The sequence below is a fragment of the Denticeps clupeoides genome, chromosome 17, assembly GCF_900700375.1.
Source record: "Denticeps clupeoides chromosome 17, fDenClu1.1, whole genome shotgun sequence".
NCBI classification, from domain to species: Eukaryota; Metazoa; Chordata; class Actinopteri; order Clupeiformes; family Denticipitidae; genus Denticeps; species Denticeps clupeoides.
The window spans coordinates 3516219-3539759 of NC_041723.1; the positions used below are offsets into that span (position 1 = coordinate 3516219).

The window sequence follows — 23541 nt, forward strand, 5'->3', positions numbered from 1 at the left end:
ACAGAGAGTGAGAAGAGAGAGGGAGAGAGAGAGGAGAACAGAGAGAGGGAGAGAGAGTGAGAAGAGAGAGAGGGGGAGAGCGAGCGAGAGAGAGAGGGAGAGTGAAAAGAGAGAGAGGGAGAGTGAGAAGAGAGAGAGAGAGAGAGAAAGGGAGAGTGAGAAGAGAGAGAGAGAAGAGAGAGAGGGAGAGTGAGAAGAGAGAGAGGGAGAGAGAGGGAGAAGAGAGAGAGAGGGAGAGCGAGCGAGAGAGAGGGAGAGTGAGAAGAGAGAGAGAGAGAGAAAGGGAGAGTGAGAAGAGAGAGAGAGAAGAGAGAGAGGGAGAGCGAGCGAGCGAGAGAGAGAGAGAGAGAGAGAGGAGGGAGGGAGAGAGTTGATCGGTTAAGGCGCTGGAAGACCGGAGAACCGGCGGAGCCGCGCCACGGACGCTCGGGCTGAAGCGCAGAGACCTGATCATTATTATTATCATTTGTATTATTAATAATACTATTCAGCGTTCTATCGTCCCGTCCCCTGCGCGTTCAGGTAAGTTTGTGTCATTTTCTGTCGCGGTTACAGCTGTCAGCGCGACCGAAATACGCAACATGGGCAGAACCGACGGGCGCCAACTCCTGCTGCATGTCGGCTAGTAAACGTGGCGTGAACGTCGCACCCACGCAACTCCCAGCCGGGCTTCGGCGATTCCTGGTCCTCTTATTACCGCGGGATGGATTCGGCGGACCGCTACTAACGCGGCACCGCTGCGTGTGCAGGACTGCGGCGCAGCATCAGAGGGAGGGACACTTTCCGTCCTCCTGGACGTTCTAGAGGTTCTAGCGGCAGAACACCTGAGTCCGGGCGTCTGGAGACAGGATCTAATCCCAGAAAATTCTATATGAACAAACAGTATTCATATTATTATTATTAATGTGGTTATTATGATTATTAGAATAGAATACCGGTTCCAATTTTACAGGGCTGAGTTACTACAATAAACACGATTCGGGACAGAAATACAATATAACGGAGGTTCAGATGCCGGGAAATATGATGGCTGCGTGTTGTGGGATCTGGGACCTGTTGGGAGCTCTCAGCACCAGTTTTTATTTGGGTATAAACACGTATTCCTCCGCACGTACATCTTGCTTGTGAGCCTTCACGTTCTTATGGAGTTATGTTATGGAGTTATGTTATGGAGTTATGTTATGGAGTTATGTTGCCGATGACGATATTCGCCTCCTTAATGCAGTAGCGTTACGTTACGGTGTTTGTGGCCTCGCTGCAGTCTGAATGGAACCTTTGTATTTTAACATCCAGCCGGCCCCCCCCCAACTCCAACTGTCCTGTCAGGCCGTAGCCCCATTTCTGGGAAGACACCCAACCCCCCCGTTACATCCTCCTCACCCTCCGCACACACACACACACACACACTGCACACTCCTCTGCATTCCAGTACTGGGTCAGACCGTCCAATTAACGGCGGCCGAGTCACCCTCTGCAGCCTCCCAGAGGAGCGCCACGCTTCGGGACAATAGCCCCCCGGGATCTGGGACCGACGGACAACTGTCACCCCCCCATTAGAATTTCAGGGACTTGCTGTGGTCCGAGGCCTGCACTGCCAGGCGGGCGTGTCAGGCGGGGTGGCAGGCCCCGGTCGGCCTGCGTGTGTTTGAGCAGCGGAGGGGACAGGCCCCTGTGGCCGTATTTCTGGGCGGGGCGGGTCCTGGGAAAAGACCGCGTCGTGGGAGGGCGTGTGCGCTGCGCCAGCGTGAGATGAATGCGGCGTATTCGGCCCCGTGGGCCGGCAAGGCACGGCGACAATGCTGTCACGAACGATCCGCTCCCGCGTGCTGTCTGCCAGCCCCGACCCCCGGCACAATGGCCCGTCTCACAAACACGCCGATGTCACGCCGATTTCCTGCGCCGCAGCACTCAGGCCTGTGTCATCTTTTTTTTTTTTTTTAATCATCGACGGCTGTCTTTTGTCTCTCCGGCTTCGCAGATTCCACGTGCCCGGTTCATACGGTGATTTACATTTACGGCACTTACCGGACGCCCTTATCCAGAGCGACTTGCAATCAGTAGTTACAGGGACAGTCCCCCCCTGGAGACACTCAGGGTTAAGTGTCTTGCTCAGGGACACGATGGTAGTAAGTGGGGTTTGAACCTGGGTCTTCTGGTTCATAGGCGAGTGTGTTACCCACTAGGCTACTACCACGGTGATGGTGGGCGTGGAGTATGGGGGAGGTCTGCTAATGTCTGAGTCTGTCTGGATGTACAGAACTGTACAGTACAGTCGAGAAGTGAATTGAAAGTGAAAGCAATGGCAGCACAGCGCGCGGTGACACAACTAAACGTGTCCTCTGCATTTAACCCTCACCCTTGGGGAGCAGTGGGCAGCCGTGACGGGTGGGTTCCCTACTGGCCGTACAGACATTTTTAACGTTCATATAAGGTCTAAGCGGAAAAAAGAAAAGATCCCATACGGGCCGGTATTTTTTGTGATGCTGCTAGTCCGATAGCATCTGGAACCTGAAGAAAGCTGAGATACGCTCTGAAAAGCTCTCATACCAACATGCGTTAACAAGATAAATGTCCAGAAGAACAGAGCAATGTCCAGCTCACGTGGCGACGCAGTCAAACCGCAGGGAATGAATTCTGCGGCCAGGCTGGAATCGCGGTGACACCGCGCCGAGCGAAGTGTAGCTCTCACCTAATGAAGTTCAAACCCATGCCTTGCTTTTAGTGCATTAATGCATCCTGATCCGGGGACGAGCGGCAGGCTACGGGGGCGGGAGCGTGTGTGTCGTGTGCGGCGTGTGGAGATGTTCTCTCCAGGCGGCTCAGGCCCCAGACGCCCGACCTCGCCGCAGGAAGCACCTTGGACAGCGTCTACGCTGGAGGCCTCTTATCTTCTCGTGGGCGCAGATGGCCGCGAAACCCCTGCTAATAGCTGCTTATAATATGATTAATGTATCTCATGCATTACACCGGTTGCACACACACACACACACACACACACACACACACAACGCTGTCTTGGTTGCGCCCGTGTGGTTTCTGACTGGTGAACGCAATTAGATGTTCACACTCGGTTAGCTTCGGTGGCTAATGAGGATTGACATCCGTCCCGCGAGCTCCGCTTCCGAAGCAGCGGCGTATGTTGACGTTTACAGGCCGACGAGACGAGACACGAGGACATTCAGCGAAACAGAACTCCGGAATCCCGCGTCGAGGGTTCTGTTGTTGTTACGGGACATGATCGCCAGGCCACAGCAGATGGCCGGAGGTGAGAAGAAGGAACTGGCGGCCGTGTCAGGTCATCGAGGCCCTGGGACCTGCGGGTCCCCTTGCGTTTGTGTCCCTTCTCCCTCCCCGGTTCGCGGCGGCTTGACAGGCCAGCCTCTTCTGACGCGCGCCCGTCCACGGAGGCTTGAAGATCCCGCCCCCCGAACACGATTCCGCAAACAGAGCTGTCTCCCCGGATACAGATGGACGGATGGCCCCGGGACGACGTGTGTCGGCCTGTCTCATCACAAGTCACGTCGCCGGCGTGCCACCCATTGCAGATAAAAGTGGGCGGAGCGAGAGCAGGACGCACGGGAAGAGGGGAGCGGGTGTCAGATTTGTGATTGCGGATCTCGGCGGAATGGTGAAAAGGAGGAGGGTGGGGACAGGAGGACAAAGGGAGTCTGTTTTTCCTCCATCTCCCCCAGCTGGGCCATTGTTCTTGCCTCTTTCTTGGCGCAACCTTGGCGTAACAATAGACAACCAACTCTCCTTCTCAACTCACATCAGCAATCTTTCCCGCTCATGTAGATTCCTTCTCTACAATATCAGACGAATCCGCCCTTACCTGTCAACCCAGGCCACCCAACTACTGGTTCAGTCCTTAGTAATCTCACGACTGGACTACTGCAACTCCCTTCTAGCTGGTCTACCTCTATGTACCATCCGACCTCTACAACTCATACAAAATGCAGCAGCACGACTGATCTTCAACCTTCCCAAATTCTCCCATACCACCCCTCTGCTACGTTCCCTTCACTGGCTCCCAGTAGCTGCACGCATCAGGTTCAAAATACTGATGCTGGCCTACAAAGCCAAACATGGAGCAGCACCATCCTACCTCACAGCCCTTATTACACCTCGCACTGCACCTCGTATACTCCGAGCCTCCAGTACTGCTCGCCTGGTCCCTCCATCTCTGAAGGTAAAAGGAAAACATTCATCCAGACTCTTCTCCGTCTTGGCCCCTCGGTGGTGGAATGAACTTCCCCTCGAGGTCAGAACAGCTCAGTCACTGAGCACCTTCAAACGGCAGCTCAAGACCTTCCTCTTTAAAGAATATTTAGATTAAATTGTAATTTTCTTGTCAAACTTTGTGTACAGAATCTACAACAGAGTGAATTAAATAGATGTATTCATAGTTGGGGTCCTAGTGAACCGGAATTGATCTCTTCATCGATGGTAACTTGAAAGCACGTTGTAAGTCGCTCTGGATAAGGGCGTCTGCCAAATGCCGTAAATGTAAATGTAAATGTTGTGAAGTGTGTGATGTGGGATGGGGGGGTAGGTGGCTCTGGTACCCACCCGAGGGTCTTCTCAGGCTGCTGAGGGGCACTCTAGGACACCCCTGGGTGACAGATGTGTGTAAGTTGTCCCTCGGAGTTGTGAGAAAGTGCTATAGAAGAGCAGCTATGAAACGGCCCAGCATCCCGGCATTTGCCTAATCTTACAGAAACACCCCCCCCTCCCCCCTCACACACACACACACACACACACACACACACACACACACACACTCATCTGTCCAGCCTGTTGGCCCTGCCTGTACTGTCTAATTGCTCAGCAGATATGCCGCCGCGGCCCTTATCCTCCCGTTTTAATGTCTGAAGGGCTCCCAAGTTCCGGACGGTTCTACGCGTTGCCTTTCGTTCAAACCTGCGGGTCCTGCACTTTTCTGCACATTAGCTGGAATTAAGGTTATCGAATCAGCGCCAAGCATGTGTGCCTTTTTACGGTAGACAAAGACATGGTCCATATGGCGGGAGACGTCACGGGGAGCGTAGCGCGGCCGCGTTGCGGCTTGACAGGCAGGAAGATATTGCACAGTGTGTGACATCCTCTCGGCGGCGTGTTCTTTTTTGTTTTTTTCGTGCTCGTGAGAGTTCTTGCGAGCGCATTGGACCAAGGAGCATGCTCGCAGCTCAGCAGGGTGGGTTCTTAATCCAACGGGGGTGACAGCTTGGCACAGCATCCTCTTTCTCTAGAGCTGGGACCAGTGGCCTTTTATTTCTTGGTTGGTTTTTTTTCCCCTCCGGCCTCCAGTCCTGAACCCGCAGCTCCAGAGACGGATTCGGAAGAGTGGGTGAGGATGAGCGGACCCTACGCAAGAAGCCAGCAACAAATATCCATCTCCCCATAGTTCCTGGAGGACAATGGTGGCGTTATCCTGCTGATCTTATGATGCGTGTTGTTTAAAAGCATAATCTATACCCGCATAATCTTCGTCTAGGCTCCAAAATGATTAGAGGAGATTGAGGTCAGAAACCCATTAGGAATCAAAAAAAATTAGTACAGTAAAACCAACCCCACCCCCCGCCTCTCAAACGCCAATCTAGTGAGAGCCAGACAGGTCACGTGACGACACACATTCGAAGCGACCAATCGGCTGCCCAATCGGGACAATAAGCATTAGGCGACTTTTTTTTGGTCATGCCGGGAGCCTAATTCACCCTGTCAGCTATGACGAGTTCTCTGTTTGGAGGTGCCGAGGGAGAAAGGGCCACATGGACCATGCTGGAGTTGTTTTTCTGCCATTATCTCCAGATTGTTTATGTCAGGCGCTTTAAGCATTATGCTTATGGACGGATTTACGGAGTCTACGCAGGCGAGATAGCAGGACAGAACCGTCTTTGTTTTTCCTACTAGTGCACCTCAAAGCATCGGTAAAAACAATCACCGTCAACCACTCAGCCCCAACCGAGTATGAACGTCTTGCGGGAAGATTTCAGCTTTGTTGGGAGCCATGTGGCATCTCCAGTGGATGAGAGACCCGACCCGAGGACGGCGGCCCCCCTCCACTCGCCTTTCCCGGCCGGCTGCATTGTGAGACAGATAAAGCCCACAGCTGGGCCCTCGTGTTCGGGCCACTCGGCCCGTCAAGCAGAAGCGCCCATGGCCTCTCCGTTTGAAAAGGTCTGCGGATGAACCAGTCTGAGTTGTGGGACACGGCCAGGGGCTTCTTTTTCTTTTTTCGAAAATGGGACGCTTTGGTTTTTCGCTGTGTGAGTGTCCACTCAACTCTCAGCACCATTTGCAGGATGGCCGATGGATTTTCACATATTTTCGTTTAAAAAAAAAAAAAAAACCAAGACGACCAGTGGAGCGCCGCCGTTTCTTGGTTTAAAAGTGCTCCTCTGATTTATTTCCGGTGCTGCTTGTCTGACGTAAATAGACTCGTCGCCGCCGCGGATGAAACGCGGGGGCTGATTTATAAAGGTAGCGTTCAGCTTCAGGAATAAGCTGTCGGGAGGGCAAACGAAAATGCCTGCGGTGTGGGAGCTTATCACCACAGCGGCAGTCGGCGCTTTCATTTAGATTCTCGTTCAGCCAATCAATGGGCCGCTGTCTTTGTTTTATGTTAGTCGGCGTCTCTCGTGCGGGCCGAATATCGTTCTCTGATGGTATTAAACATGTATTGAACATTTCAACCTATGTCTGGCGTGGTTGAATAGCCGCTGCCGGGAGGAGACATCCCTCAGCGTGGTTGCCATGGCAGAGGTGAGCCGAGACCGCTTCAGGGCCCGCTTTCAGCCCCCCGCCGCCGAGGCGGATGTGTCTCTTTTTGAGGACGCTGCGTGAGCGGAGCTTGGCCACGGTGGCGCATCACGGACAGAAAGGAGACAGGCCTGCGAGGATCTGTCATTGCCGAAAGGCCCGGGAACAAGCCGGCGTGACACCTCTGGCACGGTGCGGAATGGGCTGCGCTAACGCTGCGCCTACCTGACAGCAGTCCGCGGGACTGTCATACGGAAAAACAGGCAAATGCGGGGAGGAGTTGCAAACTGTAACCAAACAATATATTCATTCAGTTGTACCATACGTTACGGCTGCTTGTCAGCCCACAGTAATCCTGACAGCTTAAAGTCACAATATATAAAAGTTTGGACAAATTTTCCCAGTTCTGAATGGCATTTCTTCACGATTCACAGGAATAGACAAATAATAAGCAAGAAGTGGCTGCTTGCTAGTTATCTGTATCCTTGTTGTTGGTGTGTAATTATTTCTGACACCCAGAAGAAGAACGTTAATGACGGTTCTGTGGGTGGTAGCAGCCTAGCGGGTAACAAACTAGCCTGTGAACCAGAAGACCCAGGTTCAAATCCCACTTACTACCATTGTGTCCCTGAGCAAGACACTTAACCCTAAGTTGCTCCAGGGGGGGACTGTCCCTGTAACTACTGGTTGTAAGTCGCTCTGGATAAGGGTGTCTGGTAAATGCTGTAAATGTAAATGTAAATGAAGTTTTTATGGACAAAATTTAAAAAGATGAGGAGCCTGTAAGCATGATTTACTTCCTCATTTTGGACGTGACACGCCCAGTTGTAGCACAGTTGTGTCTCCTCCCTCTGTTTCCCTCTGTTCTCTACACTAATACCCTTTGTACTCCTTGTATATCAGTTAACATGTGTGATTTCAGGACCACACCCACTACTACGCCACTACTCATTCTACTGAGACAGAAACTCTACGTGCTGCTAGATCCGGCTAATTGTCACCAGTCCTAATCTTTCTGGACCTTTCAGTAGCATTTGACACAGTCAACCACAAGACCCACTTGACTATCCTTAGGAGCTTTGGAATTAGTAGCTCTTCATGGCAGTGGATAGCTTCATATCTGGAGGCCCGATCTTATCAAGTGACATGGAAGGCGACCACATCTGATCCTCTGAAGATCACTACTGGTGTTCCTCAGGGCTCAGTAGTCTGCCCTCTTCTGTTCTCCCTTTACACAACTCTTGGTGAGGTTATATTAATTAACCTACCACTGCTATGCAGAGGTACTTTTCCATCAGATGTACACGTGTCCACCAAGATCTCTGCTTGCCTGTCTAACATCTCATCTAGGATGGCAGTTCATCATCTGAAACTCAACCCCAGTAAAACCAAAGGTTTGGAGTAAAATCTCCAAACTCACTCCTAGCTGGTCTGCCTCTAAGCCCTACTCGACCTCTCCAGCTTATCCAAAACTCGGCAGCAGGACTTGTTTTCAACCTTTTTCTTGCTTTTAATTCTCACACTCCACTGCTGCGTTCCCTCCACTGGCTTCCTGTTGCTCAAGGTTTTAAACTAGACTCCTTTGGTGGTGGAATGAACTTTCACTAGATGTTCGAACAGCTTAGTCACTAAAGATCTTAAATTTATAGGAAAGGATGGCCGTTATAAAGCACTTATGTAAGTTGTTCTGTCAAATGTGAACGTTAGTCCTACGCATTATCTTATATGGCACCTAAAAAATACTGCCCTATGTCTGTCTGGCCTATAAGAGCATTTATTGCTAAGCATTAGCATAACAGTACTCTCTGTTTTTTAAGGTTCCATTAAGTATAGATGTTGGCATCATAGCCGGCCCCTGATTTGTTTCAACACTCCATTTAAACAGAGTTTTGTGGCCCTGCAAGCATTGTCACAAGCCTCTGACACAGGCACACACTCACAGCAGCCTAATGCTTGGCAAGCACATATTTTCATCAAAGCAAATCCTTTAGCCGCAATACAATTTTCCATGGAAGATCAAAGGATCGTGATACGTTTCTGCTTTCAGTGCGTTTTATCTGGGTTTTTTTTTTCGGGAAGGAAGCACAAGGCGGCGAGTTGCACCCACCTGTACCACGGTAACTGGAGACAAGCGCTCTTGTTCGCGTGAAACGTGACCCCTGCGCACGTCCAAGCAACAGATGCTTCGTGTGCATACTTTTCCGTGCGTTTGAGTGCATATGACTTTTTCCCGCATGCACCAGTTCCAGAGGTTGGTGGAAATGCGGGCATATGCATTTCCGCCTGTGCCTGAGGCGCCGTATTTGTTTAGTGAACAGAACTGGGGACTGCCTTGATTGGATTCTTCATGGTGAAAAAAATCCAATTAACTGTTTGGCGCCAGGAGTCGGACTTGTCAGGATTACCGTTTCCCCCCCCCTACCCAATCCCGATCCTGGGAGATGGCGATAAATCCGTCTCTCCCTAATCTCCCCCAACTTTCCCGCCGTCAGATAGACACTAGAACCTGACTGCCTTTAAGCACCTCTGCTCCCACTTATCAATCGGCCCTTCAAAACGGTCCCAGCTCGGCACAGTTCCCCTGCCATGCCCCTAATGTGCAGTTAGTCACAGTGCATGGGGGCCCGGAGCCTTGAGGTTTGTGTTTATCAACACTGAAAGCTGATCAGTGTAACGGAGAGAATGTAAATATGCAAATGAGGTCACTAAGGTCATTCTCGGCCTGCGTACCGGGCTGTGTGTCTGCAGGCTAATAGGTGTGAGTAGAATCTATAATTGATCTCAAGGCATTGCGCTTCCTGTATTCTGTGTCCTTGTACCTGGCAACATGCACGTGACCCTCAACACTTTCTTTAAAAAGATGAACGGTAGTACCTTGTGCATTATCAGTGTGTTACTGGTTAATGTTCAGTGAATCTGTTGAACTGTTGACACACCATTGCATTGCAGCTCTCTCGACAGGGGCAGTGGTGGCCTATCGGTTAAGGAAGCAGCCCCGTAATCAGAAGGTTGCTGGTTCGAATCCCGATCCGCCAAGGTACCACTGAGGTGCCACTGAGCAAAGCACCGTCCCCACACACTGCTCCCCGGGCACCTGTCATGGCTGCCCACTGCTCACTCAGGGTGATGGGTTAAATGCAGAGGACAAATTTCACTGTGTGCACCGTGTGCTGTGCTGCTGTGTATCACACGTGACAATCACTTCATTTCACTTTCAATTGGTCTAAAAGCAAATCAAGCTTATGTCTCAAGTGGGTTAATTAATTTTTGCAATCAGTAACTCTGCTGTTTTCAATCCATAGAAGGGGGTGGGGCTTGTGTGTGACATTGCATTCAGAGCAGCCAGAGGGATGCTTCATTTTGAAAAGATATTACTTGCAGTTTGATTACGGCTGATGTTTGTGTGCTATGCATATGATTTGATATGGAGTACCACAGTACCACAATCATTCTTTATTACAAGGAACATTACTGAAAGTCTTTTTGGTAGCAGAGCCATGTTGCTGTGGGACTGTGGTGCCACGCGGCTCTCTTTCTTCTGCAAGAGAAGGGCTTCGCTCCCATATGACTGCTGTGTGCCAGAGCATGGTGCCCTTTGCATGAGAGCAGACATCCCCTCCCACGGGCGCGGCACTCGATATTAACCCCCGGCCCACACCACTTCCTCCATCAGAACTGATCGTGGCCCTGCGCCCTTGGCCCTGGCCCACCATGCTACCTACAGATGTTTCAAAGTGACCACATCTGACACCACGTTCATATGGGCGCTTTGAAGTGTTTAAAGAAGAAGGAAGTCATGTGACGGGCTCCATGGTGAATGTAAGGGTATTGTGGCGCTTGTTTGTGAACTGCTGAATGCGGCAGTTACTCCCTATGAATAGGAATATTTGTGAATTTGATCTCTATCATGGCTGTTGTCATGCTGCCGGGAAGCTCAGACAATTGTGTGAACATGCCTCTTTGTACTTAGAAAAGGACAGAAAAGTAGTGATTGCAAACACAATTAGGATCTGTGTCTTGGGCTTTTGTGTTGAAAGTTGTTTTTTAATGTCTCAAAAAACATGTGCACAGCCATCAGTATTAAGCTGAAGTATGGCCTACTCAACAATTTGTGAGTAATTATTAACAATACACATATGCAAGAAACATATGTAAAAAAACATATGCAAGGCTTCATATGCCACATTTATGAAATGATGGAGTCCCATGTACAGGTATTATATGCATTATAGAATTTGTACAGGTTGTGCAAACAAGGTACAATTGTTCCCATTGTACCAGAACAGAATAGTGAGCATCTGTTTGATTTGCTTGTTGACAGTATTGGCCACATTAATCACTTTGATTCATTTGAAATGTTGAATAAATCAGCCCCCAACTGGAAATAAAAAAAAGGGAAAGTTGCCCGATTAAGCAATTGAGGAAACAAAAGTAATTTGCAGTAATTTTTATCTCCCCACCTTCTCTGAGTGTCTATTTGTTAAATCGATTGACAAGCCTAATTATCTGTTGTCTACAGCAGAATCTACAGCAAGGCGCGTATGATTATTATCCGTCTTGGGAAGTTGTGCTGCGTCTCTTTAATCCGCCTCCACTTTAATCAGCTCAGTCTGTCTGGTAGGTTTGTGCCGTGGACTCTTCAGATGAACCGGGTCGGTCTCAGCAGTGGGTAAATCGAATCCTCCAACCTCCCTGCACAACCACCTCTAGATTTGTGGACGCAATAACTCCCGGTCGCAGATTTCCATTGGTCCTACCTCTGCCGCCCACCGTGCACGGCAGGGTGCCGCCACGGTTTGCGGTCTAACAACTTTACGGAGTAACCGATGCCTCCGACTTTATGGACTTTCCTCTCCCCGTTGTTCTGCGGGGCCGTAAACGAAAGTAAACGTTTACCCATGTTCTTTCTCCCCGTGAAATGCGGGCTCCTGCCGGGCGGTGGCCTTTACCGCAACGCAATAGTCGTGCCGTTTCCTCTGGGGATGGGGGGCTCTGCACTTTCTCCTCCCCTGCGGTGCTGTCACACTTATGAAATATGGTCATTGCCTTTGATGGTGTGGACAATGCCACGGTGGGAGGTTATGAGCCATCCGTCTTCTCTGAGTGTCTTACTTTTCAGCACCCTAGAAATAGAAATGGCTTTATCTTTCCTTCATTTCAAGATGTGTTGCAGATTGGTGAAGATTGGTCATTTTTAACTACCGGGGCACCAACCAAATGTGGACTGTATAAATGGAGACACTTTTTTATATTTGCATTTTTGTTTCTGATTCTGTACCCTATCAATCATTAGCATAAAACAAAAGATATGTATAATACGTATAATGGCCCTTGCACATATGAAGGTTTACTGTATTTTTACTGAATTAAGAAAATGATGTTTTTAACTATATTCTATTTTTTATAAACTTGCAGTCATAGAAAGTTCATTGCACAAGTTGAAGTTTCAGGCAGTACATATCATTTGTGCACAAAATTATATTTGCTATTTTCACAAACATGGCTGCATAAAAGTGGCCATTATATTGTGGTCTCAATTCAAACATCAAAGCATGAAAATAATGCAGTGCCAGTGTAAATTACCATATATATGAAAATGACTGTAATGCATTTTCCAATTTACGGGGTAAAATGTTCCGGCTTTGATCTCCGATTGTTTAAAGTTTTACCTTTTTTCCCACAACACGTGCAGAAAGCACAAAAAGGCAAATCTGAGGATCATGTCCTCTAAAAGCCATACCTGGCCATTTCCCCTCCTGCTCCAACCAAACCTCATTTCCCTGACCCTATTATCCGCCTGTCTCCCCGGGCAGGAGGCCTTCAGAAGGTGGGGGAAAAATCACTTTTTTTTTAGCTCCTAGAAATTTGGTATTCGATATTTTCCAGAATTAGGGGGAGGAAATAAGGAAGCTGTCATGGAAACTGCAGACGCATTGCTGTTCCTAATGCTCTGCTTCTTTTGTGGCATGACTGAACCGCTCTGGAGGGGACGTGTGCAGGCAGCTGATACTGCGCAAGGATAAATTCATCATTCATCTCGTAAACCATGGTTCGTAGAAGAAAAGCGTCACGTTGATGACAGAGATCTTCATTTATGTCAGTGTCATTCGAATTTTATTTAGTGCAGTTTTGACTGCTCCAGGATGTTCCTAGCAGCAGAATGGGGCGCATTCCCAATGAAAACTCACTCGGAATGTTTGGATCATAGCCATATGAAAAGCAGTGATTGACTGAACACACCTCTCAGATGGAAATCTATGCCATGGCCTGTCATTCCACCTCGGTTCATTTAGTCCTGGGCGTCACCGTAATTGAGTGCCTTTGCCGAATGAGGAAGTTCTTTTTGACACATGGGAAATGGGCTTGATTGACAAGGCTGCGCCTCTTCCCATTGGAAGCAAAAAGGGACAATTTACCATAACATAAGACTGTTGCATACCTCGACCCCTACTTTTTGCTCAGATTGTCCCAGATGGTTGGAATTTCATCTATTTTCTTGCTTTTGCATAAGAACCAAAATTGCTATGCGGTTGGTGTGAAAGGGTTTGTTCCGCAGAAATATAGACAATTTAAAAAAGAGATGATGTATTTTCCCTCATTTTATTAAATGATATTGTCAGTTTGAGAAAATTTGGACTGAAACATGAAGAAACTAGAGCTAAGCTCAACATTTTGCTAAATATAAAGCTAAATATCAAACGTTAACAAGTAATAACAAGTAACTATAGAATGTAGAAATAGTTTTAAAAAGATAGAAATATTTTCTTCTTCTCCCATTTGGCTGCTCACATTAGGGGTGAAAACCAACCGTTCTGACATCAGTACCATACGACTGTGATCACTTATGGGAATTGCACGACCGCCCAGCTCTCGTTCATATTCATGTTACTGCAGTTAATAGACTGTGAAAGCATAATAACAACTAAATCTCTACTCGGTGCAGCATTAGACAGGGTGAGAATGCAGATCCGTCCTGACGTGTTCATTGGCTGGCTGTTATGAGCTCCTCCTTCCTAGATGCCAGCCGATCGATGGTCCTGTGTGCGGCCCACAACGCTTTCGTTGCCACCGTTCCACCTCTAGCTTATTAGCTCATTAGCCAGTGGCCTCGGGGACAGTTAAGTGGCTTAAGTCATGATAGCATGTCCTAATGGAAGGTGGAGGAACGACTTGTCTCATCGCGTTGGATGCACGTTTGTGGTCGGGGACCCTGCCTGCGCCGTGGCCGTATGGGAACTGCGTTACCCCTTTTTACTGACTTTGAATGGAAGAGCCTGCTGGGATCAGACAGCGGCAATTCCCATTGTCTGGTGGCAGCAAACACAGGCCCAGCTTGGGGCGGGGCCGCTCCAGGCGATGCGGGGACGACCGCCCGCCCGTGTCACGGTCAAAGCCGCGCCTGCCCCGACCCGGCCTATTCACAGCTCCTGCGGACAAAGCATTTTTTCCGTGCCATAAAGCAGATGCTTCTCCACGGCACCACGGAGCGGTGCTCATTCGAAACTGTTTACCATGTGAAAGGAAGTCAGGAGGCCTGCGCGCCCCTCACTGTGTGGGGCTCCTCCACGATGCTAACTCTGCAGCTGGGGTGTGGCACGTCCCCTGATAGGTATTGTATCCTCCCTTTAGCCATTGGTCCCTCTCGACAGGTATTGTGTTTCCTCCTGACAATTGGCCGTCTCGGAGGTCCTTTGTGTCCCGGAGAGGAAATGGGAACCGGTGTGCTGATTCCTCCCTTTCTGCCAAAGAGCAGGAAGTGCTCCCGAGCCGCCCTGGAGATTATAGTGGCTTGGAGCTGAGAGCTGGACCAATCAGTGCTGTGTATACAGGCCAGCGTGTGAGAAACGTTCTGACAACGCGAGCACAATGGTCCGGACGGACGGGCTTTCACGATAAAGAGGAGCCATCTGTCAGTCTGGATGTTCGTGCAGCACTAAATTATTGCCCTAAAAATAACTTCACTTTTTTATTGAACTAATTAGTCACACAATAAGGGATAATCGATTGACGACCCAATAAACAAATCCTTTCTATGGTGGTAGATCATTGACACCAGTGGCCTGTATCAGTGTTTCAACTGTTCTTTGGTGGTTTTATGATATTTTTTAATTGCCCTCGGAGCAATTTTGATATTGTGGAATCTGCAAAATCAGAAACCGTCACTGTGGCCGACAGGAAATCATGTTAGCTTGGTGAAGAAGGCATCGAGATGATGATTCACGATATGATGTCTAACGCACATTTAACAAATTGGGATAAATTGATACAAGATTTCACACCATTTTGAGTGAATGCAACTGTTATTCGCTGCTTCATTTGATTAAGATTCAGGAGGTATGCAACTCAAGATTAAGGCCGTATGTGACAAATTACTTCCCACGCCAAAAACCAACGAAGGGCCCTTTAAAGGGGATTAGAAGTAAAAGCATTTTGAAGTGCCTCATTGGCTCTTACGATTGGCCGTGATTTTACTGGCTCAAGATGCTCTCTGGCCGCTTGTTTCGTTGCAGACGTCGTCTCTAGTGTCTTCTAATGGCCTGACTGAGGCAGACAGACAGACTCCACTCCATCTTTGACTTTTCACTGTGAGATTTTTAGTCAAGAGTCCTTAACTGGCCCTCCTCCGCATTTCTGCCTGGGTATTAATCTCGCTTTTGAGCGGAGACTTATTTTTTGTTGCCGTGTGTCTCGGTGTTACCTCCTTCGCTGGGTTTAAATGTTTGACCTCACTTAACCCCAAACGTCATTAACAGCTCCACTTTATTATTCATTTCACCACATGGAATAAATGCAATAAATACAAAAAAAAAATGTAATGGGTGTCCGGGGAAGAGTCCGCTATCACTAGTGCAAGCTGAAATGGTCTCATTTTGGGAAATCTTGCTACAAAACACTGATGGTAGATAGTAGATGTTGTAAGGCACAGCGTCCTGTCAGCGCAGATTATAAGGAAGATTATGGCAAGGAAGAATTCTCTTTGGGAAACAACGCAAAATTAATTTGAATAAATGGGTGCAAAACTCATTTATCTCATATTAAAAGTGCAGAATCTGGATCATGCCATTTCGCCTCAGTTCGTCACCTCTCAGCCGAGGGAAGGGGTATTGTGTTAGTCGAATCGGGCACGTATGTGAATAGAATCACTTCAGGATGGGTCGGTTGCGAAGCACCTGGTCTTTGTGAAAGGGCCTACAGACGAACATTCGCGGAAACGCAGGCCTCATTGTGTCCCTGCTTGACTGTGTTTTTAAGCTGGGTCATAGTGGGACAGTCTCCCCCTCTGAAACACTCTCACACCATATAACAGCACCGCTGGAGTCCATTTAGATGGAGCATTTTGATGGCCTTTCAGTCAATAGCATCGCTCTTAGCCTGGAACGATTCTTCTAAAAGCCCATACATGTGACTGGAGGCCAGGTTACCGACTCGGGTTAGAAAGTTCCATTTTTGCGATGCCGGTATTTGGGTTGTCTTCTTTTCCGGCCTCAGCAGTGTCCTCGCTTCAGTAGGTGAGGGAGTTCCAGTGAAGGAAATTATTATTATAATTCTTATTTAATAAAGGAAGGCTTTATGCTAATTTGAACTGCACACTTTTTGAGAAGTTATTATGGTGGAACATTGGAGCACAGGCGTGGCAACCAATCGTGTTTCTCGCTCGACTTACTGGCTGGCTTTTTCTAGAACGGCTTAACTCTGCACCTGATTGGCTTCCGTTGATTTGCACAGAAGTGGATTTGATTGGCTGGCTCTCGCGGCACATACAAACAGATCAAATTATTTTAACTCCCTGCCGCGAGCAACACAAAGCGATGGACCCACAATTAAATTTGGCGCCGCACGATGTCACCCCAGTCGGAGTGAGGCATCTTCCTGAGAAGTGTGGAAAAGTTTGAGAGCCGCTAGTCTAGGCTGTGTGTGTGTGTGTGTGTGTGTGTGTATAAGACTACCCCACTAACAGGTGTGTCTTTCCTGAATCAGGCTCCCTCAGTCTTGAATGGAACGTTACAGTGGCCGCTCCTGCAATAACAGTAGGTTCTGCTTCATGGCACAGCGGTCCACACACACACACACACACACACACACACACACACACACACACGCACACAGTGGCAGATCAACAGGCCTGAGGATGCGGCTCATTTCACTAGATGTGTCTGTCTGTGGGGTGACGGGGATGTCGTTATACCTTCTCAGGCCCAGGGCCTGGACGAGTGTGTTAGCATTAGCTTCCGCCTGCCACACCAAACTAATAGGTCTGGGTGCGTACGGTACGCATAACTAGCAGGAAGGCCTCTTCAGGCTCGGTCCGAGGGTCCGCCTTTTCATCTCCGGAGAGCGGCTGTAGTCCCTGCCTTTCACACGCTTTCATACACACATTCCGTCCGTTGCTCCCTCCCTCCTACTTTCTCTCACACACGCTGTACGTATATTTATGAAGTTTTACTGGAAGGTCAGACACACACACACACACCTTCTGGGTATCGCCGTAATCCTCCCGTTCATTACAAGTGCTGTGGAAGTGCTCTGTGCTGGAAACCCGCTTTAGTAGGTACTGATTATGCATATGCATGACCATGCGTGCATGTGTGTGTGTGTGTGTGTGTGTTGGGCCGGCTCGTGCTGCCACATTGTGACACAGCCCGGCGCTGCAGAATTGAGCCGCTGCCACCTTTTTGCTGGCGTGAAGATGAATATGGGAGGGATAAAAATGGCAGCAGCCGCACCTCACATCATCTGGGTTAAGAGGACACGCATGTGGTGTCACCACAGTACCGTTGCCAGTACTGTGTTTGTTAGCAGCGTGTGTAAGCATGTATATTTGAACTAATCTCGGTGTGTGTAAACGTACGTGTGTGGGTGTGAGTGTGTATTCCAATTGTTAAGAGTTATCTGTGTGTTTGTGAGTGTGTGTGTTTATTAAAAAAACAACACGCACAGACAAACTAATATACTTTAGCGTGGATACTGAATATGCGTTCAAAAAGCAATTTCTTGCCTATTATAAATGAAAGCGTGCATTAGTCAGGCTAATCTTCTCTCCCCACCTTTGCAATGGCAGTACTATTCACTTCCTTCCTGCTCTGTGTACACATGCAGAGCAGTGCAACACACTTTTTTTGGGAGCAGCAACGTTAATCGGTCAAGTTTGTGTAAAGGTTGCAGTGACGTAGTAGTACGTACGAGGGTTGTTGCACCGCGTGGCTTTCTGAGCCGCACGCCCGAGTGAATGTCCTTTTGTGCTTCTATACTGTGGAGCAGAGCAGCGGTGAGGACGTTCTGGACTCGAGAGTTGGACGTGGAGCCCCTCGGCCAGCGTTTTCTCCACTCTGTCTGCTTTAGGGAGCGTGGTGAAGCTGTTTTTTTTTTTTTTTTTTAGATTAAATTCGATTAAATTTCCTAAATTCACTGGTATTAATCCACCAACAAAGTCAAAGTACGATCAACATGACTGTAAGGGTCCTGCCCGGCGTCCAGTCCCGGGGCGCTGAGTGCAGGTCCCGCCCCCCTCCATTTAAGGTGTACCTGCACCAGTGATCCAGGTATGAGAGTGAGTGTGGGGGTGTGGGGGTGTTTTGTGTGCGGCGTGGTCATTCCTCTGTTTCATTGGAACAGGGAAGACTCCTGATCATATGTATGTTATTTTGCTTTATACATTAAGAAAATGTTGAGCTTATTGTCAAATATGGGAATATATAAGGGTTCAGGTCCGGTGACTGTGGAGGCCAGGTCCAAGTACATAACTCCACATGTGTTCATTCATAGTTTTGATGCCTTCAGTGAGAATCTACCAACGTAAATGGTCATGAAAATAAAGAAAACACGTTGAATGAGAAGGTGTGTCCAAACTTTTGGCCTGTACTGTATTATTAATTTGAACGTGAAAGTGATTGTTTTTTGATACGGGGCCTGTGTTGAGAATGGCGCTGTGGACAACTCAAGACTGATGTCTGGCGTGAAACAGCAGGAAGGGACGTGTGACAGTCTTAGCGGTGGTGCTGATCAGATTAACGCTGCGCCGGGCACTCATATCTGGGACCGCCTTGCTCAAGTACTTGCACAGTTCCCATCGACAGGACACTCCAATGATGTGCTTCGAGTCTCGGCCACAGTCCTGTGGCCACATGTATGAAGCGCCTCGCCTCGCTGCTCAGCGTCATCGGCCCTGGAAACATGCCGATTCACCGGTCTGCCCATTCAGCGAACTCCAGGACCAGACAAAGAACATTTCCTTTAGCAGCATCGCTGCATTAAATAGTCGCTCAGGCCCTGCGGCGTTGAGAAAACGTTAGCTAATGAAGTCGTTATTGGTATAATCCCGAATAATATCACCCGCTGAATGGAAACGCCACATCAAAGGCCCGGGGAGCTCCAGTGAAGGCGTGGTGGGTGCCATTGATGTCTCTTGTGGCACTACCACCTCAATGCGCATGTGACGTGTCTTGCCAATCGCCAGGTCTCTGCCAAGTGGCTTCTGTGCGTTTGCCGGCGCATGAAAGGACTGGACACGTCCCGTCTCCACCTGTTTGTACAGAGGCGTAGCAGCTTTCATTGACTTCTTTATTGCTCTCTCGTTGATATAATTAAGTGAGCATACGTTGTTTCCAAGGACACAAGCCTTACATTTTTAAAAGCGAGACTACTTTTGAATACACATTATTTGAATATTAAACAATAAAAAGGGCTTGAGGCAAAAGTTAAGGTGGTTAAAGGTTTGTTTGTGGAACCCCGTGACTTTAAGGACGAGTTTGAGGGGGTCCGAGAATCTATACAGCGTCACCCAGACTTTCTCACCTGGCCACCGGTCAAGTTCACATTTACGGCATTTATCGGACGCCCTTATCCAGAGCGACTTACAATCAGTAGTGACAGGGACAGTCCCCCCCGGAGACACTCAGGGTTAAGTGTCTTGCTCAGAGTGCACAATTGGATTTAGTGGGATTTGAACCTGGGTCTTCTGGTTCATAGGCGAGTATGTTACTCTGCTCTCTTGTAGGATCTAGCTCATCAGCGATTGATATCACCATATATTTAGCTGACTAGATATACGGTGGTCTTTAGGTGTCTCTGTAAAGCTGTGTAGGTTCGTCTGGGACCTGGTTAAAAGGTACACGTTGGGAATCTTGCATAAGATGCTGAATGGAATTCACAGCAACAACATTCACAGCAACAGATACTTTACACGAATTCTTGCACGCCACTGCCATGCGTACGGGGAGTGACATGGGAAAACGTTGTTTCGTGTCTTGCTAACCTGGGCCGTCAGAGTGAAAGTGAAATACGATACGGGACGACTCGGGCTCTTAACCCGGTGAAGACCAGGCTGTGGGTGGTAAATCTGGAGCTCAAAAGAATACATGCTTTACTCTCTCTCTCGCACCCTTTCTCATGTTAACTCTTAGACTGGGTTTATGACCCCCTCCCCCCACAACACCATGGAGACAAGAGTTGTGTGTGTATGGGGAGAGTGTTAGCCTGTAAAAGCTGAAGAGGGGCTGGGCTGACCCTTGTGCCCCTCACTTTAGGCCTGGTGCCATAAAACCATGTAAATTTCCCCAAAGCACAAGGGCAATTGTACTTTTTTATTTTATTTTTTTACTTTACTTTCTCTGTTTTATCCTTTCACCACAACCCGAAAAACAAGAAAACCAAGACCTATTTTAAAAGCCCCTGTGTTCATTTCATGACATACATTTGATTGGCTGTATTGATAATTAGTCCCTGAGCCCCAGTCAAATTAGCCCATATCGGGCTTCGTTATTCAAAAAGGGAAAAAACGGCGAGGTTACGAGGGCGAATTATTTTAATAATATTGGTTTGGGATGAGAAGTTGCCCTGTGCACAGCGCTCTTGTTTGAAAGTCTTTTCCACTCCCACGCAGACAACTGCGCGGCATCACTCCCCAAATGGAAATTAGCCTTGTGATGGACGGAAAAAAACAGGACGCGCCCGCCGCGCCCGCCTTTCTAATGTTACACGGGCAACAGTGAAGCATTCGGCGAGCCGAGGCCCCCACCGCGGCCCACTCCAACTCTCTCTCTCGAGAGGATTCTGTCCCTCATTCTGTGTCCCTCGGCCAATCTCGTCACACCCCCCATTCAACAATCTGAATAGGAGCGCTACCTTCATCACACACACACACACACACACACACACACACACACACTCACGCGGTGTTGTGTGTTGGGGGAGGGGTTGGGATGAACTTTTAATGCAGCAGGGAAAAAGAAAAAGTTACCATTGAAATATTGGCGTTCCACGACCGCCCACGGGAAAGCCCACAGAATCCGGCCGCTCCGGCGCAGTGTGTGGCTGAGAGCGGAATGGGCCGCCGGGGAGCGGCCAGTGTTTCCCGCTCAACGGAGCCACTGTGCAGAAATAATGGCCATTAGGCCCGGTCAATCCCGGCGCGGCCGCGGTGAAATACGGCCCGCTCCATTCATTCCCCGCACGGACCCCGCACCTAATAACCATCCGTCATCGGCCCGCTGCGCCAAACCCACTTTTGTGGGTGAAAGATTCTCCGACGATGACCCCCGGTCGCGGCAAATGAGCCGTAAAAAGACGCTCAGATGCATTGGAGAAGCGTTTCGGGGTTCAGATCGGGCCTGCGGCGGCGGCCGAGGCCGAGAGGCGGACGGAAGGTGCGCTCTGAGGGAGATTGCGTTGCGTTCCCTCCGCTTTTGTCAAAGGGGGGGCATTATGCCGCTCCGAGCCGAGAGAATGGCGACAACTTTCAAAGGGGTGGCGCCCGCCATTGTCGCCGGCTGCAACCATATCCAACAGACGTCAAAAGCCCCCCCCCACGTCCCTTCGGTTTAACGGCGGCAGCGAGGCCGGTTATAAACAAACTTCCCATGCGCCCGATCACATGGGTTCAGTTCCACCGGCTGGCCCCGGCGCAACAGTTTAATATCTTAATCAGATTTGAGATTATAGACAGTGGGCCTTAATTAAGCCTGTTGGCTGTGGATCTGATGAACAGGGAACACTGGGAAATGTTTAACCCGCATTGTCCCGAAACAAAGGTCCCGGTTTAATGCCACCGTGAGGGAGGCGGAGGGAGGGCCCGTGTGCGTGGACGTGGGCGAGAGTGGGAGAGTCCGGAGCGCCAGTTTGGTACCGGTGAGTAGCCCGCGCGTTATTACGCATCTCCGTTACGCGCGCCTAGTTTTGGCCGGTTTGATTTCATTTTTTCATTCGGCCGAATCGAATCACGCGTCGCCGGCCGTCCCCGTTAGTAAGGCTCCGTTTCTGCCCCACCCGCCCGTGCAGATACGATTTATTCCGCGGAAACTACCGACCTGCTGCCGGAGCGGGAACGTCGTAACAGGCGCGAGTTTCCCCGAGTTAAAGCTGCAACCGCGTCGCTCCGAGAGGAACAAGCTGCCGCGGACAACCACACGCAGGGTGTGTGTGTGTGTGTGTGTGTGTGTGTGTGCAAGAGCTGCTTAGAAAGCGCTGACATTACGACTCGTGTGTGGCCCGTGACGTTTTATTCACTTCGATGTCACAGGGAGACTTAACGTGTACAAAGATATACACGTGACTACATAACCACGCTACTTCATAATTTAATACGTATCAGGAAGAAGAAAAAAATCAGTATTATGGTGATTTTTATATCCAAAAGTTCCTCAATGTAAAGAGGCTGGAACGTTTAACAGCAGTTGGAACGTTGGGCGTGATACCTGGATAATATTTCAGAATTGAACATTAAACATTTTTTTATTTGGAATTGCTTGAAAAAGTTGGAGACTTCTTCTGTTTAATCGGAAACAATAGGAATGACGCACGCGAGTATTCCTTTATTTATACTTTTAATCCCGAAGGAAATTGCTTCTCTGTATTTAACCCATCACCCCGAGTGAGCAGTGGGCAGCCATGACAGCTGCCCGGGGGACGGTGCCTTGCTCAGTGGCACCTCAGTGGCACCTTGGCGGATCGGGATTCGAACCGGCAACCTTCTGACTACGGGGCCGCTAGGCCACCACTGCCATGCTATTTAGTCACATCTTGGCCTCTTCAGGTTCGGGTCGATGCACTCTGCGGACAGGACTGACCCCCTCAGTCACCCCTCGGCCGTTTTTTGCGCCGGGGATAAGACGTGGGCGTGGCCGGGATGTCGGGATGAATCGAAGGTGTGCTTGTCAGAGGAAAGTGGCCTCTGTCTCCTTCATGTCTCTGTGTGATTGAAGCGGCCTGCACCGTGGTCCCTCGTAGATCTCGAGGGAAATATGGTAATTCCGGGATTTTCGCAGATCACGACGGTGCCTTGGTGTTTTATTCATTTTTTTCCGAGAAGCTTCTTTGCAAATGCGACGGAACAGTGCATTATGGGTGCTTGTCAATTCTATGCTTCAATTATTTCTCAAAGCGAACACTTTACAGCTGCCCATAGTTGTCTGCTCTGCAGGAAAGACGAACTGCGGAAACCGGCACCGTCACCCAGATTAAGATGGCTGTATAATGGATCAATAGCAAGCCGTTTTACCAAAACAAAAAAAAAAGGCTTTTACATTGTTTTGCGCTCATTGATGGACCCATTGTGCATGCCTGCTCATATAGAGTCAATATACAAAAGTAATACTAGTTTATTAGTGTGATGAGTGAAATTCCTGTCTTGTCTTTTTTTTTTGTGTTCAGATAACATCCAAACCGGAGGTCAAGTGGAGAGCGTAAGAACGGGGCGGAGACGGGCTTTCCCCCCCCCTCGCGGTGAGTCCCCTTGTTTTTACGCCACGTGGTGCATCGGTTGTGTGACTTTCGTAGGTTTGGAGATTA

At 49.1% G+C, this 23541-nt stretch overlaps 1 protein-coding gene across 17 annotated transcripts in view; it reads left to right on the forward strand.

The window, feature by feature from the left end:
- Positions 1 to 360: 360 nt before the first annotated feature.
- The window catches only part of nrcamb (neuronal cell adhesion molecule b), a 55336-nt gene continuing 32155 nt past the window's right edge, over positions 361 to 23541 (forward strand). For 8 of the 17 annotated variants that reach the window (XM_028959163.1, XM_028959161.1, XM_028959167.1 and 5 more), the window contains exons 1-2: positions 362 to 522; positions 23404 to 23475. The gene's annotated coding sequence lies outside the window, so the exon portion shown is untranslated. Of the gene's footprint in view, positions 523 to 21674; positions 21883 to 22007; positions 22168 to 23403; positions 23476 to 23541 lie in introns of those variants that run through there. The other 9 variants (XM_028959156.1, XM_028959166.1, XM_028959171.1 and 6 more) reach the window with 4 other exon arrangements.